This window comes from Stenella coeruleoalba, assembly GCF_951394435.1.
Source record: "Stenella coeruleoalba genome assembly, chromosome: 13".
Classification (NCBI taxonomy): Eukaryota; Metazoa; Chordata; class Mammalia; order Artiodactyla; family Delphinidae; genus Stenella; species Stenella coeruleoalba.
This window is the reverse complement of record NC_137159.1, coordinates 26,806,773-26,825,543: the sequence shown is the minus strand read 5'-3', so window position 1 is coordinate 26,825,543 and position 18,771 is coordinate 26,806,773. Positions and strand designations below refer to the sequence as shown.

Here is an 18,771-nt window from a genome sequence, read left to right as displayed (position 1 = left end):
CCCATCTCTGGAGCTCGTTTCGGCAGTGCTTTATTAATCCCCTCTCCTTGTGCACCCTGAAACAGTGGTGTCTTGCCTCTTAGGCAGATCCAGACATTTTCCTGGACTCTCTCCCAGCTAGCTGTGGCACACTAGCCCCCTTCAGGCTGTGTTCACACAGCCAACCCCAGTCCTCTACCTGGGATCTCACCTCTGAAGCCCGAGCCTCAGCTCCCAGCCCCCACCTGCCCTGGCAGGTGAGCAGAGAAACCTCTGAGGCTGGTGAGTGCTGGTCAGCACCGATCTGTGCGGGATGCTGTCCGCTTTGCCTTTCGCACCCCTGTTGCTGTGCTCTCCTCCGTGTCTCCAAAGCTTCCCCCCACCCACTGCTCCCTGTCTCTACCAGTGAAGGGGCTTCATAGTGTGTGGAAACTTTTCCTCCTTCACAGCTCCCTTCCAAAGTGCAGGTCCCATCCCTATTCTTTTGTCTCTGTTTTTTCTTTTTTCTTTTGCCCTACCCAAGTACGTGGGGAGTTTCTTGCCTTTTGGGAAGTCTGAGGTCTTCTGCCAGTGTTCAGTAGGTGTTCTGTAGTTGTTCCACATGTAGATGTATTTCTGATGTGTTTGTGGAGAGGAAGGTGATCTCCACGTCTTACTCCTCTGCCATCTTGAAGGTTCATTCATATTTTAAATACTCTTCAGAGCACAATTTTTAAACTTCTATTTCTCGAAACATAATTATTTAATAATTAAGAGGTGTCAAAATATTACAGTTGGTTTTTCTTGTCATTCTGTTTGTTTGTTTGATCCCATATTGTATCTTGGAGATTTGGGGGCAACTTATATTCTGTGGCAGTATACAGTATATATGCACAATGTTTTAAAAATCTGATGTATAAATATTGAGTTTTACTGTCACCTAGATGGCAGATATGCAAAAAATAAATTCATTAAAATAATTCTAATGTCCTGGTTTTAAGATAGGGAGCACTTTCTCAATGTTCATCTCCTCACATAGTCATAAAGTTTCCTACTTTAACAAAAGTCACTTGGTTCTCTGCGCGCCAATGAACTTGAATGTTAAATTTACAAGTTCATGCTAATGTGTTCTCTGCTAAATTTGGGAAATTTTCTTTCTGTGTATCCATTGATATTTCACTATTTATCATGGTGGTGTAAATGCTTGGGTTAGCTTGACCTAAAGGCATCCAAATTCATGGAAATGAATGTGGAAATGGGACGATATAATTAAATATCACAATTAATGGGCTTGATGCTCCTATTTCATTCTTCACACAAACATATTAAAAGTAGATTTTTTTTTATTACGTAAGACTTGGTTCTATATATAGTTCAGCCAGAAGTAAAATTATTCCTAAATCACCCTGTCTCTCAACCTAATTCATCAGCTTCAGCCTGTACACATAATGACAGTCAGACCTTGATTGGCTTTTTTCTCTCCCAACTGGTGGTGTAGACAGGAAACAGGATCCCTGTCTGAGAAGAGTTTGTGTATAGACCCAGAGAAAAATTTTAACATGGCACTGTTGTTTATGTTATGATCAACCAAATTTATTGATCCAGTCATTTATTTATTTGTTCTTACAAAGTCCTGTATTCATCCATCCAGCACATTTCCTGAATACTTACCATGCACCAAATACTGAAACTACAGTAATAAGCAAAACAGACATAGCCCACGTAGTCCCGGATTTCATAATTTGGAAAGCACAGCTGGACTAGAGTTACCCTTAGGAAAAATACGTTCAAATATAATTAGATAATCACACAAATATGTGAAATGAATAATAAACATATGATGCTGTAAAAGCAACGAGACCCAGTATTTTCAGGAGGTCAAAGAAAGGCTTTTTTGTGTCAGTGCCATTTGAACTGAGATGGGAAGGACGCATTAACTAAGCAGTGGCGCTGATGGGGAAAGTAATCACTAGCTATCTGACCTCAGACAGGTTACTTAACCAGTTTATGCATCAGTTTTCTCATCTATCAAATGACAAGGTTAATAGTACCTACTTTATAGGGTCTGGTGAGGATTTGGTAAGAGTTTAGGACTATGTTCACTACATGGGCTCTATGTAAATATTACATATTGTTGTTACATGGCATTTTTACCCATAGTTTGCTAAGTTAGAAACATACTGAAGAAAATAAAAATAATTAAGTAATACGGAATGTTGATTTCAGACTTATTCAAAGTAAGATGCAAGTGATAAATAAAACTTTCCATACAAAAAGTCACAATTCAGGTAGGGAGACAACATGGAAAATGTTGAAAGCGATGAAAATGATGATGTGAACTGCTTACAATAGATGCATTATGAAATGACACCTAGGAAAACTGGAAATCAATGAAGTTGTGTTAATTGCTATTTTTTCTGGAAAGGGAAGATGGATGCTTGCAATAAACTTAAATGAAAGATTTTTAAAAATGGTGCCCTGGGAACAGAGAGGCACAAAAGCATGCTCATAATTTTGTGGCTTGGGCTGAAGCATTTCTCAAATGTCCTTGAAAGTTTCCAAAGACAGTCTTTCCTCAGGAAAGTATTTCTCCTGTGAGTAAATAATGTTCTTGCCTAGAAATGAAGTGCAGTAATATATTACATTGCAAGTGAACTGTTAGCAAGACTGGCAGCAGAAGTTCAGAAACAAATGTCACATTGCAGTCTAGAGTTTGAGGCTCTGTATCTGAACTTCCGTAACTTCTAAAGGGATGCCCTTTGTATGAAATCAAAATAGTCCAGAGAAGAATTTTGACTTCTCTTTACTTAACTATTAGAAGGATTTATTTGGAATTATTATTGTGTCATGCATGTTCTGCCTTAACTTTTCTGTGGTTGAGTTGCACAATTGATAAGCTAAGGTTTCTTTTCACCATAAAAAGGCTCCTTTTAAGGAGTCCTATAATAATGACATTTAAAATACTTGCTTGCTTTTGAAGAAAGCTTCATGCTTGGGCTTCCCTGGTGGTGCAGTGGTTGAGAGTCCGCCTGCCGATGCAGGGGACACAGGGTCGTGCCCCGGTCCGGGAAGGTCCCACATGCCGTGGAGCGGCTGGGCCCGTGAGCCCTGGCTGCTGAGCCTGCGCATCCAGAGCCTGTGCTCCGCAACAGGAGAGGCCACAACAGTGAGAGGCCCACGTACCGAAAAAAAAAAAAAAAGAAGAAAGCTTCATGCTTTCCAAAGTGCTTTATAAACGCATTTCTATGAGGCAGGTGGAACATGTCCTGTCAACAGTATTTTACAGAAAAGAAAATGGAGGCTGTAAAGGAAAGCTGCTTGGTCAAGGTCATTCAGTGCATTAGGCGAGTTTTCATCACAGGAGTACTCACAGTTGAGCAGGGAATCCAGCAGGGAAAGCTTAAGGCTTTAGTCTATCTTTACACAAGTAGTTTTGCATAAATGAAAAATTTACCCAAAATGAAGTGCATTAGGTACCTAGTACTGCCTTCTTGTTCCTTAGAGTCTAGTGAGGGATATAGACTGAGCATATTCTATCCCAATGAAGATAACTTAGATTATTCTGAGGATGATCACTTGGGCTTCAGAATCTGAATTCCAGCTTGACCCCTTCCATGAAGGAAGTTACTTAATCTTTCAGAGCCTGTTTCTCCATCCCTTAAATGGCAATTTGAATGCTCTCTCATATGTTTATTAACTCATTTACTTAACAAAGCACCTGCTAGATCTCAAGTACTCTGCTAAGAATGGTGAGGCTTTTCTAGGAAGCCAGAAGGCATCCTCCAGTGGATAGCGGAGGTCAAGAGAGGTTAGAGTTAACATTTGAATTTGACAGTGGGAGAAGATGAAAGGTTCACACAGCAAGGAAAAGAGAAAAAGACTATTATACAGGTTAAAGAGCTAGACCTGGAGATATTTGGAGTGACAAAATTTCTGAATTTTGATGTACCATACTTCCTGCCTCAGTTTCCACATCTTGGAAATGGGAATAATGATTAAACATGTTTCACAGTATTCATTTGGTAGAGATTAAATGAGGATTAAATAAGCATGGAAAGTGGCATAGGACAAATTTGATAAATTATTATGTATGAAAGTGTGTATAAATAAAATCAATTGCCATGACCCCTCTTCGTACCGAGTGATCACAGCACGCTTTAATTTTCTAGCTGAGTCTGGATATGGATTCGTAACTTTATTCAAACAGTGTATCAGGCACCACTTAACCTTTGGATTGGCTGGAAATTTTTGCTCCTCTGCTCTAATACAATTTAATTTTAATTTTGGTTTTTAAGGTACATGGGTATAAATAAGAAGAGTGTTAAAGAAATGTATTTCAGATTTTAAATTCAAAAATGTAGAAAAACTTTCTTTTACTATTTTTCATTTTACCTTTGGGTGCACTGATCAGCTACTTTTTCTTCTGCACCCAGGCAAAAGGGATTCTGAAGAAAACACTTTAAATTTTTGATTTCATATATAAGATAGTGGGAGCCTCTGCCTGCTTGATTTACATTTATGCTCACCTTCCACTTTATGTGGGAGGGGGCATACGAGTAAAGGAAACTTTTATATGATTTCAAGTTATTTAATTCCTGATATTATATTTAGCCATGGTAGAGTGTTATGATTTGCCTACAACATCCATCCTTCCTTTTCTTGTACCTTACCTTGTTCAGAGAGGACTTGTGCCTGTTCTGCTTTGAATTTCTCAACCAGTTCAGCTGCTAAAATCACAGGTGAAGCTTAGTTTCTGCTGATTTAATCCACCCAATCGAGATAGAGTTTCTCATTTTATTCAGCAAATATTTACTATGCCTTCAAAAAAGATTTTTAAAAAAAATGCATGGTCTTATTTGCTAATGCTGCTGGGAATTAATTAATTAAGTTTTAGGTTCACAGTAAAATTGAGCACAAGGTACAGAGATTTCCCACACATTCCTCTGGTGGGAATGTAATAAATTGGTACAGCCACTGTGGAAAACAGTACGGAGGTCCCTCAAAAGCTAAAAATAGAATTACCATATGATCCAGCAATCCCACTCCTGGGCATATATCCAGACAAAAACTATAATTCAAAAAGATACATGCACCCCAATGTTCGCAGCATCATAGAGGCGTTATTTACGATTGCCAAGACGTGGAAACAACCTGTGTCCATCAACAGATCAATGGATAAAGAAGATTTTATATATATATATATATATATATATATATATATATATAAAATATATATAATTTAAATTTATATATTTGCATACATATATATAAATACTACTCAGCCATAAAAAAGAATGAAATTAATTTTGCCATTTGCAGCAACATGGATGGACTTGGAGGGCATTATTCTAAGAGAAACAAGTCAGACAGAGGAAGATAAATACTGTATGATATCGCTTATATGTGGAATCTAAGAAATAAAACAAACTAGTGAATATAACATAAAAGAAGCAGACTCACAGATATAGAGAACAAACTAGTAATTGCCAGTGGGGGAGGGGGGGAAGGCAATTTAAGAGTTGGAATTGGGAAGTGGGAAGTACAAACTATTTGGTGTAAAGTAGGCTCCAGGATGTATTGTACAACAGGGGGAATATAGCCAATATTTTGTAATAAATGGAAAGTAGTCTTTAAAATTGTATAAAAATATTTTCTTTTTTTAAAAAGATACTTCTTAGCTGATAGAAGCTTTAGAAGTCTACAGAGGCAGATAATTTTTAAATTGCAGCATATAACTTCTGGAGCCTGGCTGACATTCTCATAGGAAGCCGCATGAAAATTACTTTCAAAGGCATTCATCACCTTAGCTTGCAGGAGTCTGTTCCTTCAGTGTGTATTAGTCCATGGTGCATCCTTACTTTGACTTATCTGTGAGGTTCACTTCTCGCCCCCAGGAACAAAGCCTGCAGAGGGGCAACTTGTTTGGCTTGGGAGCCTGCCCAATATGAAAAGTTTGCAGGCAAAATCAGAAAGAACAGCTGCAGGAGGAGAGATGAGGGTTGCCGACAGCTAATGATTCAGAAGGCAATTTGCATGAGAGCCTTCTGCTTAACAGGAGGCAGCATGTGCTGGGCAGTGGTTTACCATCCACTGCCAAGCTGGTTTCTTCACCCTGAGTCCTCATTCCATCAAAACACGTGTCCTGAGGGAACGCCCAGCCACCAGCTTCCACTTACCTGAGTTAGCATGACCTGCCATCTAGAATTTCAGAGAGCTTTTCATTTATTAACTCACATGAATCTACTTTATCCTGAGGCTCTGGATACTAGTCCCATGCAAACTGACTTAATAACAAACATTTAAGTGCAAATCCAAGGTCATCTAGATAATATTCTTTGACAGCTTATTGCATATGAGGCACTGCACTGTGCACTTTTTATACCATATCGGACTTCATAACAGACCTCTGAAGTGGGTGGTTAAGTTTCCTGCCAAGGGATCCATACACAAGAAACGATAATCAGAAAAGACCAAAGTATTATTTATTACTAGTGAGCTAGCCGCTGTTACTTCATTTTGGAATTCTAATTGAGGCTTTCCTTCTCTCTTTCTCTTGCCCCCAAATCACAGATGACTAGGTCATGGGACAAGCTTAAGCTAACATGCCTTATTCTGTGAATCATAAGCTGAGCTACTGGGACAGAGCCATGTGACACGTTTGTCACTTTCAAATGTAATAATTCTACCCATTGCTCCATAGATGTTCTGGTTACTGACCAATAACATTAACAATTCCTCTTCCAAGAATAGGATGGAGGGGAAAGGCACTGGATCTCCTATGCCTCCCAAACATGTGAAGGCCGAAGCATGGTGGGAGGAGAAGCATATCTCTTTGTAATATGTTTTATTCCCTGTTTTATAGATGTGCATATGGAAGATTAGAAAGGCTGAGTAACTTGTCCATGTCAGGTAGCCCATGCTTGTAACTTTTTTATTATACGACTTATCCTTCTCACCTATCAATTTGCCTTTTATACTGATGTCCTGAGAAACAGACCACTGTATGGTATAGAAATGAACAACCATAAATAAGCTGGAAATGCATTTCTATTTACATTAACTAAGATAGTCACTTGTTTCTTTTAAGTGAGGTCCTCCACCTTTTTAGGGACCTGAGTAAACTAATGATGTGCTTCCATTGATTAAACAAGAATTCTCCAATATTCCATAGAAGAATCATACATTTCTTTAAGCCCTGTGTATGCTTCTAGGGTTTAGATTCTAAATCAAATAGGTTTCTGTTTTTCATTTAAAAAAAAACGAACACAGGATTTCACTTGTAAATTTATTAACTTTTCTTTTTCTGTCTAGCAACAAGCAGTGACTATTGTTGGGTTGGTGGACATAGTAGAGATGGCCATTCAGAAAATCACAAATTTTAGGAACTCTAGCATTCATGTAGCTCAGAACTGTAAGAAGAGACCAGAGGAAGATCAACATGCTTTAAAGTATATTACAAATCAATATTGAAATAGAGCTTAACATATAATTCATCTGGAAAGAAGCTCAGAACATGATTGCCAGTTATTTAATATTCTGGTCAAAGACAATGGAAGCACTATTAAAGTATGGCATTTTGACTGCCATTGGAAAGGTCAGGTTTCAAACAGCAGTGCACTAGTTGTGCTCAAAATGACTAAAGAATGATGACTAATTAAGTGAAGAGGAAATGGGAGACCTGCATTCTAATCTTGTTTTGGCCACTGATGGGAATCATGTGGACTTTCAGCCCATCACACAGTCATTTACCACCTTGGTTTTCTCACCTGTAAAATGAGGGAGTGACTATAGTTCTTTAATAATCCTTGATGATCTTTAGCGCTATGATTCTAGCAGCATCTTGATTTAATACAGTTTGAGGATTTATGTCTAAACTCTAGCAAGCAGAAAAATGTTCTTTTATTTCTAAAATGGACTTGACATTGCGTTAACAGAGCAAATGAAATCTTTTGAAGATTGTTCAAAGAATCACCAACTTAAAATTCATCTCCATTGTTGGTTTTTATTGTCTGTTTAACTCTTACTAGATCTATAATAGTTTTATTTATTTTCCTTTGCACCTGGACTGGCAGCCTGTGTGGTTGGAGAAACACATCACCATTTATTTTAGATACTTTGTTATCAGAGCCAACTCTGTAATCTTTGCTCTGCCCGTGAATTATTTATTTAATTTGATGTGTTTTTTCCTGGATTCATAGTACATGTGTAAATGTACATAGTGCATTTCCTTTTGTCATGATGCTTCTTTCCATGTATGGGACTGTAAAATACAGCTGACTAAACCTCCCTAGTGGCCGAGTACATATCAGGTCTTTTGTGTGAAGGATGCTAGCTAATCTTCCCGTTCATAGGCTGACTACATTTTTATTCATTTGCTTTTTTTCTACTCACCCCTGACAGTAGTATCTGTGGAATAAATAAAATAATGATACCTACTACTTATTTAACTCAGATCAGAAAACTTGACCTTTTCCTTTTTTTTACATTTGCTAGCTTTGTGGCAATATGCACCCCTATTTTTCTCTGAATCTCAGTTCACCCTCTACATGGGGATAATTTTGCCTACCATACAACGTGGTGATCATAAAAGAAATTCTACCCATCTACTACCATATTGGGGAAAAATATTTGGATTGACTTTGACCAGACTTGGAGGCACATGTTTGCAGTGGCCTGTTTGAAAATACTGACTACATGGGGTACAGTGGGATACTCTGAAGGCACCTTACACAGGTAGATAATATCTCTCCCAGGGCATCAACGCTAAAAGTGAGAAGCATTTTGATTTCTCATCAAGAAAGAAATGTTCTATGATGTTAATGGTTCTTAACTTTTGGTGATTCATTGAAATCTCCTGGGGAGCTTTTGATAATCTTAAAGCCCAGCCTGTAATTTTTACCAATTAAATATGAATTTCTGGAGGTTGGACTGAGGCATTGGTATATTTTAAGGTTTGCAGAATGTAATGGTTAATTTTAAGTGTCAACTCTCAACTATATCCTGAGATACACAGATATTTTGCTAAACATTATTTCTGGGTGGGTCTGTGACGGTGTTCCCAGATGAGATTAGCATTTGAATTGGTAGATGGAGTAAAGCAGATTTCCCTCTCCAGTGTAGGTGGGCCTCATCCAATCTCTTGAGGGCCCCAAAAGAATAAAAAGTCAGAGGAAAGGAGAATTTGCTCTCTCTGCCTGAGTGTTTGATCTGATCCCCTGCCCTCTGACTGTGGCTTACGTCAGTTCTGAAAACTACACCCCTGGATTTCCTAGTTTCCAGCTTCTATTTAATATACAATATATTTAATATGTTTAATATCAATTACATATGTTAAAGCAATTACATAGATTACATTATGTTTATTATATGTCTCCTATTGGTTCTGTTTCTCTGGAGTACCCTGACTAATATGGTGCTTCCAATACACTGTAAATATTGAGAACTACTATATATGTTAAAATACTATGGCTAAGGTATTACAAAAGTGGATGCCCTGACAGTGCAGTTCTGCTTCTTAAATGGGCAACTCAAGGAGGATAAGTAGCAATGTAAATTATTTTTTTCATTTTAAATGGTGGCCAGTCATATATATATAAACACTTTGGGAGGCTATAAGACACTAATTAAAAGAACTTATAGGATATAAGCACTAAAACCACATCGACTCGCCACTCAGTAGAAGGAATTCTAGGCCCAAGATATAGAAACCTCCATACCTGAATCATTGGAAAAGATGTAGAAAAGACTCTAAAACGATTGAAATTTTCAGAGATCCCTTGTGACCCTTTTGGAGGTCATGATATCAGGACTCACTGTCCCCTGAGTCTTGTTTTGTAATACAGAGAGGGACCCACAGTTACATAGTAAATTGACACCTGAGACTTGTTTTTTTTTTTCAGCTAGAAGTGGAAAGGAGAAATATCTTTCACTGAAGCAGAGAGTAGAGGTATAAGTGAGGAAGACAAGGTAAAGAAAGAGAAAAGAAAAGAATCCATTTAGAGAAGACTTGCTCTTGGGGCAAGCCCTGGACATATAGTCATTTATATATCCTATTTCAGGATACATTGCATGCTTTACTGTAAGTAAGCATTTAATGATTTGTCTTCCACATACTTTGCTTCATTAAAGAGATTCACTTCTGCTGGCATTTTGTTTCATGGGATCCCAGGCCCTTAGCATAGTCCCTTAGTAAAGTATCTGTGGAATGAATCAGTCAATATGTCCTCAAACTCAGTACCCTTCTCAAATCAGTTACCTGCTTTATACCATAACTGAGATTATATTATCATAGTGTTAGGACTCAAAGGGAAATATGATCTCGATTTTAGAAGTTGACGTCATCTGTTTTATCACCTCATCCAATGTAAGAGTTCATGCTATAAAAGTACTGGTAATCTGGCCTCTGTTTGAGCACTCCTCGTATCTTGAATGCTCTACTTGGTGAGTTAAGTCATCCAGCATACGAACAGCTATAATTTCTACAAAGTACTTCCTTATAGTTGCCTTCCTGAAGCATGTCACCCATTGGTCTTAGCTTGACCTGATGGAACTACAGAGAAAAATATTTGAGTTTCAAATACCCATGTTTGCACTTCACATCTTTGTAGTCCATTATCACACAACTGAAGTCTACTTTTCTTCAGGAAACCATCTAATGTTTTTTCCTAAAAATCCTGTGAAAGTATGTCTAGGCCCTTCCCCATCTTGTTTATTGATGTTTGTACTTGCTTTTGTTTTCTAAAATACTCCCAAAAGGGCAATGCTCAGAACTGGATCTAGTGCTTCTGACATGGTCCTTTTGAGACAGAATGAGACAACATATGCAAAAAAGGAAATCTATATTTCTATTAAGTATAATTGTCTAATTCTTATATCATAAAATCTGCATGTGTTTGTTTCAAAAATAAAAATACAGAATAGTATAAATATACAATATTTTATATAATAGAATATAGATATAGAGTAGTATGGAAAAAACCCCCTGAAGTCATTCAAAATAACCCATTACCCAAAGAAAAGTACTTTCAGATCCATTCATCTCTGCTTTTTATCTCCCTATATTGTGTGTATGTTCATTTGTGTGAACATCACACAAACATACTAATATATACACATAGTTTAACCTAAATAAAAACATAATGTTTTAAACCCGTTTTAAAATTTAATGTAAGCATTGGACATTATTACATAGTTATAAATTTAATTCTGCATCAAAGTTTGCAAACTCTTGGCTGACTAGTTAAATTCAGCCCATAGACATTTTATTTCCCACCCCCCCAGTCCCACCCCCGGGCCTGCACAACATCTGAAAAGCCTAGGCATGTTGCAGCTTCTCCTGAAAAGTGGACAGTCTGGTGATACTTGGTGTGCAGCCTTACCTGGATGTGGGGGAAGTTGAAGCGCAGGTACATCTGATGCCCTGGGAGGTGTTCTCCAACGAGAGCTTCATCGTCAGCGTTTCCTGTTTGATGCAAACAGCCTGCAAGAACAGCCCCTCCTGGGTGAATTTGTGTTCCCGGAACATGATCATTTTAATAGCTGTAGCTCTAGGCAGTGGTTGTACCACCATTCATTTCATAAATCCCCTTTCGGTAGACCTTAATGTTGGTTCCTTGTTTCTCCTATTATAAATAGTGTTGCAGCGTATATCTTTTTCACCCAGTTGCTTGATAGTCTTATGATGAGCTCCCAGACTAGATGTGGAATTGTGTGGCCAAAGTAGACTTCGAGGTCTCAGAACTTGTTTTAGTCTTTTAGACATCATGAGAACCACAAAATCAGCCTTTATTTTTCACTTGCACTCTGTTAAGCAAACACGTGACCACTCTATATGTAAAAACAATTTTAAAAAATAGTTGTTCAAAAATACATAGTAATTAAATTAATATGGTAGAAAAATTATAAAATACAGAAAAATGTAAAGGAAAAATATAAATACACTTGCAGAACTCTGAGATAAATATTATCTTTTCCATTTTTGCATTTTCCCACTTGTATGTGCATATATATTTATATAAACATGTATATTTACATATTTTATACATACATTATTTAATAAGGATAAGATATACTGTTTATATAATTTTTATTTCCAGTACCTTTTCACCTAATGTTATCATGACAATTTCCCACATGATCTAATATTCCTCATTTAGAAAATTTAAAAATTATTTAATATTTCAACATATGATATCACTTATTTAAACAATGCCCTATTGTTGGAAACAAATTATTTCCAAGTTTTTCTTTTTTACAAATAGTATTCCAGTTAATGCCATGGTACCTAGATTTCTGTGAAATCCTTAGAATAAATTTCTACACATGTACTCACTAGGTCAAATAACCAACTCGTGCAGACAATTTTTTAAAAATCTATATTCAGACCTTTACATTCACAACTATATTAAGTATATTGATTTCATTTGTTTCGCTCTTTTGTTTTCACCCTGTTGATAGATAGGTAGGCAGATAGAGAGAGAGAGAGGCATTTCTTTTAATTTAATACGTCTCTCATTGATCTTGTTGCCTCATGTCTCTGCCTCTTCTAAATATTTTTGCACAGTTTTGGCGTTAACTGGGTGTTTTGCCAAAAAGTCAGTTCAGTGTTCCTCAGATAGTTGTTCAATACTGCCCGCCTCTTCAGGTGCTGAAAAAGGAAATTCTAATGATTTGTTAACACTTGTTAATATAGATAAGATTAAGGCCCCAATTTTCTTATGAAAGCTTACTACTTGGGGCTGGTTTCACAGAAATATCATAACATTATATGCAGTCAAGTTGCACTGATATTCCATATGAGGAAACAAAATCTGTGAAAGGATTTAAATATGAAAATAATTATGTAAATGATAAGTATTATTTATTATTAAGTATAATTAGTAGTTGTCAAGCAGATCCTTTTCTCCCAAAGAGCCACAAATCTTTCAAAATGAATGCTTGCAATTAATAATATTTAGATAGGGGAAAAATGAGTTTTTCTCAGCTTTTCCATCATAGCCTAGCTACTGCCAGGCAAACAACTTGATAGAATCAGTGGAAGCTTAAACAGGTGATAATCTCCTCTTGCTCTCCAATTGATCACTAAATGGCTTTTCTGTGGATTGCAATCATTGAACGGTTGTAATTGTAGCCTTCTGCTATATTTACCATTAGAAAATTTCTTTTTACATGGAGCGTGCTGTTCTAATAAGCAGTGGGTTTTTCACAAAATGGTTTATCATTCACAATGATTAGGTTCCCCTTTATTTGAACTGGTGCATAAAATGCCACTTACGTTTTTTTTTTAATTTAATTTAATTTATTATTTTATACAGCAGGTTCTCATTAGTTATCCATTTTATACATATTAGTGTATATATGTCAATCCCAATCTCCCAATTCATCCCACCACCACCCTCCCCTCGCCACTTTCCCCCCTTGGTGTCCATACATTTGTTCTCTACATCTGTGTTCTCTACATCATGTTTTTAAATGATTTTTTCTCTTTGCCTTTGCTGTTAGTGTAACCGGAGGTGGGGTCTAGCTGCTCGCCGCTCAAAAGCAAGTAAAGAGGCAAGGTTGGTGGAAAGGAACGTTTACTTTGTTTTGGGTGCCGGCGACCAGGGGGTGTGGGAGGGAGGACGCCTGTCCGAAGGCCAACTCCCCGCACCCACCCAATGAGGGGGCAAGAGCTTTTATAGACGGAGGGAGGGGGGCTACACGCAGAAACAGCACAGTCAGCTCTGACCGTCATCTTGAAATTGGTCATCGGTGGTCTGACCAGTGTCATCTTGATTGTTTTAAGTACAGTTAGTCTTCAGTTCCAGGGTCGGTTCGTTCTCATTTCTTTGAGGCCAGTTCTCAGAATTGTGAATTGTGGCAGCTTATGTCATGCCTACAGTCTGGTCATCATGTACTTAACTTCTTCACCTAGTGGGGTTTCACACAGCTCACAGGATATGGCTCAGAGTATTATCTATAGCCATTGAGGAGGAACTAAATGTCCTTAACTTTGCTTACTGATAAATTATTATTGTTTTGTCCTGTTTGCTTTTATTTTTTGCTTCTGCATTTTCTCACTTCTCTGATTAAACTTAATTTTGGGCTAAAGTTTTTCCACAGACAAAAAGCAGGCAGAGGACATGGTTAGGGGAAAGGATCATAGGGTCCTGCTCTGTCTCATTAGGAGTCTCATTTAGGTGCATAGTTAATGTCTGCATCGCTTGGCCTCTGCTAGAAGAGGAGTGAGGTGCACGGGACGCCCACGGCCTGCTCAGAAAGCCTACAAACATTGGAAAGGGATGGCGGTATCTGCCACACTGTCAACCTGTTCTACTCGGTGTGCTACTGCTGTTATAGCACATGCTGAGCTGTCAATAAAAATCAGTCAAAGGGGCTTCCCTGGTCGCGCAGTGGTTGAGAGTCTGCCTGCGGATGCAGGGGACACCGGTTCATGCCCCAGTCTGGGAAGATCCCATATGCCTCGGAGCAGCTGGGCCCGTGAGCCATGGCCGCTGAGCCTGTGCTCCGCCAAAAAAAAAAAAAAAAATCAGTCAAAGCATTCTGTGTAGCGTAGGGAGGTGTGGGAAAAGGGGTCATTCCAGTTGCATAAAGATGATGCATCTGGTTGGCAAGAGGGCCCATATTCATGTTTAATCATGTATGGAGGCTCTGTCCTCCTTCCTGGTCCCCGTTACTCATCTGTTCAGGTCTCCCTGCCTCCCTGACCGCCTCCCCCATCTTCCCAGCTGCTCATCCCTGTACTTGATTCAGAGTATCTATGAGAGTCGGCCCTGAGCTGCAGGGCCTGATCTCTGCAAAAATGGATTGGTCTGTCGTGAGCCGCACAAAACAAAACAAAAATCAGGAAACGAGTGAAAGCATCTGTGAGCTAAAGTGGAATAATTATACCTCGGTACCCTGTTTATAAAGATATATAGCAGACTTCCTGCCATATTATCACCCAGTAAGTGTACTTTTTTTTTTCCTTTTAGTGAAGAGAGAATGCTTTTATGTCAATCTATTCATGCTTAAGACTCACAGTGCCTATTGTCTATAACTGTGAGATACAACTCGGGAAGGATATAGATGGAGTATTTGGCTTCAATAAAGTGGGTGGAGCAGGAAATGGGCCCTACACCTGGCCTTGTTTACAACGAGTGACTTGTTAAAATGAGCATCTATACCAGGAAAAATTAATCAGCATATGTAACCATAAGGAAGGTGGAAAGTGCTGATCACATACATTGCTCAGGTGCTGTCAGAGAGATTCCGGGGCTGATGGAGGCTATACAAGCCCTAGCATCAGATGGGAACAACTCTCTCCCCCACAAGCTAGCTCGCTTTCCCCCTTCCTAAAGGCAGGCCCTTACAAATGTGGTGTCTGGGGTGGTCCTCTAATTTTCCGTAATCTGTGTGTGGCTGTGGAATGAGATAGAGCTAACGTGCAAACAAAGGGTAGTGAAAATGACATGAGCTCTGGAGTGAGACAGAACTGCATCCAGATCCCATCCCTAACATTGATTTAGTTACGTAAATTGAACAAGTTCCTTAAATTCTCTGAACTGCAGTTGCCTTGTCTGTGAGGTAGAAATCAGGTCAGTCTTTACTGGGTTATTGTATGCATTATAAATAATATATATAAAAGGCCTAGCATGGCACTGACATAAAACAGACACTCAAAGTGGTAACTATTACTATAACTCAGGAAGACTACTCTGCCCAACATAGGCAGTTCTAAAGTGAAACAATATATAATAAAATCTTATTCAGAAGAACTTATAAGTAGGCAGTGGATTGGGTAGCTATATCCTATGGCTAGGTCTCAGTGCATCAATTCATATCCAAGGAGATTCTCAACATGTAGTAGATGCAACGTATTTCCAATTAATATCATCATAAGAACTAAACCTCTGTATTTCTTTGGTTTCTAAGAAATTTTCAACCTTAATAATATGTTAGAGTACTTCTGGGTTTAGCTCTTACTGAATTATAAATGCTATCATTTTATACCTAAGATGCATGGTTCACTCAGTGCAGGTGGGGGAAAACAATGTTTTAAACTGGCTAACTCTGGCTTGCTGAAGTTCTGGTACACGGACTAAGTGGTGAAGTCAGTAAAGCTGATGAGGTTTCATTTCTAAATGTACTAGGACTAGGTCAAGATGCTAGTTTCCAACTGCATATATCCTTTCTGATGATTATCTTTTTTTTTTTTTTTTTTTTGCTTGAGTGTAAAGATATTCTTTTCTCTGTATTTTTGAGAAAATATTAGCTTGGCTGTCCCAAGCTAACATATGACGTTATGTTAGCTAAAAACTATGGCGTTATGAAGGAGTGACTTCAGTGACTCAGTGCTTCCCACTTGGTAATTTCTCTCACCCTCAGGAGTAGCCTCAAATGCTAGCTCCCATCAATTACTGGATGCCCCATATTTTCCCAGCATCATTATAATCACTCCTATCAGTTCAGCACCTGTAATGAGCCAGGCTGCTTATCCATTTACAATCTTCACTGTTTTTTATATATATTAGCTCAGTTTGCTACCTCTTGTCCCCCTCAAGCCAATATCAAATGTTTATTAATTAGGTAAAAATGGTATTAACCACTTACATCAGGAAGGGCAAAAGGGTATCATCTTGAGTGCCCATTTTGAATGAGTGGTAATGGTTGGCAGAAGCACTGAATTAAGAAAAAAATTTAAGCTCTGTCCAGCCTTGGGGGGAAGAATGCCGTGATTGATTAGCAATGTCTGCCTTGGTTAAAAGAAAAAAGAATAGAAATAGGTTGAGTGACTTGCAGGACGGAAAGGATGGGGATTCTCGGGCTCAATTTCCTTGCTGTTTATAAGCTTCTTAGAGACACAGGTAATGTTTCAACTTTCCATCATGTTGCCACAGTGTTCATTTCCAAATCATTTATTTCTTCACTCCTCCATTTATTCCTGCTGAGTTCTCCTGGACTCAGAAACTTCACACACTCTATTCCCTTATGTTGAGCCTCACATACTTCCAAGTGGCTTCCAAGTGGCCTCCAAGGGTGGCCTTGTCCTGTTTATCCCGAGAAATTCCCCCAGGTTAATACGTGTCGCAACGTCTTTCTATTTTATACTATAGAACTTGTATGAATTTGTAATCATTTGTTAGAATGTTTTCTTGTTAATTTACTGTTTCCCTCACTGAACTCTAAATTCCATGAGCCCAAGAACCGCATCTCTCTTTTTGACAAGCCACCTTATTTATACCCGGCACACACATCTGGGAAAGAGTAGACATTTAATAAATATTTGTTGAAACAGCAAATCCACTAAACTTTGGAGATTCAAACTTAATAAAATATGGATCCTGGCTTCACAGAACTCATATTGTAGTGAAGCAGAAAGTTGATTAAGTAAATGATTATGATGCAATGTGATAAAAGAAACATAGATGTAAGGAAATATCACTGCTGCCTGGATCAGGGGGAAGGTGTTGGGGATGCATTCCAAAAGTGATGTCAAGATTGAAGAGTAAGGAGTAAAAATGGACCTTTTAAGAAAAATCAAGCGCTGCAACTTGTGCAATTTGAATTTGATATGTTCCACCATTAAAGTTTTTTTTTTTAAATCAAGCAGGGTATATTAACATGCATCTGTAGTATTGCCCTAAAAGCATTTTAAAAGAAATATGGATGTCTTACCTACAGAGGCACACAATTAGGCTTTTCCCTCAAGGTATTCTTAGTGTTAACCCTTTATATTGCTTTTTACTTGATGTACCCACTAATTGTTCTGATCCAGTGGCCTTGATGAAATTTTTGGTCATTTGCAAAAGCGTCAGTGGGGATTATGTGAGCACGAGTCTTTCAGAATTTTAAGTAGAAAATGGCTCAAGCATCTCCTACAGTTAGGGTACATGTGGTTACAGTAGAATAATTTAGAGAAGTGAAATTGGGTTTGTCCTTTAGGTTTAAATATATGACTTGGGGATAATAAAGGAAAATCATTACTAGCACAACAAGGGATATTTAAAATAAAAGATGGTTTTAGGTACACCACTAACTTTCTTACAGCGTCAATGATAAATTGTTAGGTATTATATTGATGGTAGCAGGCGGTAACATGTCCCTTTGTAGTTGAAGCTTTTTTTAAAGCTTATTTTTTTTTAACATCTTTATTGGAGTATAATTGTTTTACAATGGTGTGTTAGTTTCTGCTGTATAACAAAGTGAATCAGCTATACACATACATATATCCCCATATCTCCTCCCTCTTGCGTCTCCCTCCCTCCCACCCTCCCTATACCACCCCTCTAAGTGGTCACAAAGCACCGAGCTGATCTCCCTGTGCTATGCAGCTGCTTCCCACTAGCTATCTATTTTACATTTGGTAGTGTATATATGTCCATGCCACTCTCTCACTGCGTCCCAGCTTACCCTTCCCCCTCCCCGTGTCCTCAAGTCCATTCTCTACATCTGCGTCTTTATTCCTGTCCTGCCCCTAGGTTCTTCAGAGCCTTTTTTTTTTTAGATTCCATATATATGTGTTAGCATACAGTATTTGTTTTTCTCTTTCTGACTTACTTCACTCTGTGTGACAGACTCTAGGTCCATCCACCTCACTACAAATAACGCAATTTCATTTCTTTTTATGGCTGAGTAATATTCCATTGCATATATGTGCCACATCTTTATCCATTCATCCGTCGATGGACAGTTAGGTTGCTAGTTGAAGCTTTTTTGTACAAATAAGCTGGAGGGGTTTTTTTTTTGGCTCGATTATATATATATTCTTTTATAAGGCAAAGAGGAAGAAAGGGAGGGATAGACTAAGAAAGTATGGAGCAAAACATTTCCTTA

The 18,771-nt window shown here is 38.2% G+C and overlaps 1 protein-coding gene across 5 annotated transcripts in view; it reads left to right on the top strand.

The window, feature by feature from the left end:
- Window positions 1–18,771, top strand: part of LOC307195715 (uncharacterized protein) — a 98,376-nt gene that overhangs the window by 52,236 nt on the left and 27,369 nt on the right. The window lies entirely within an intron of this gene.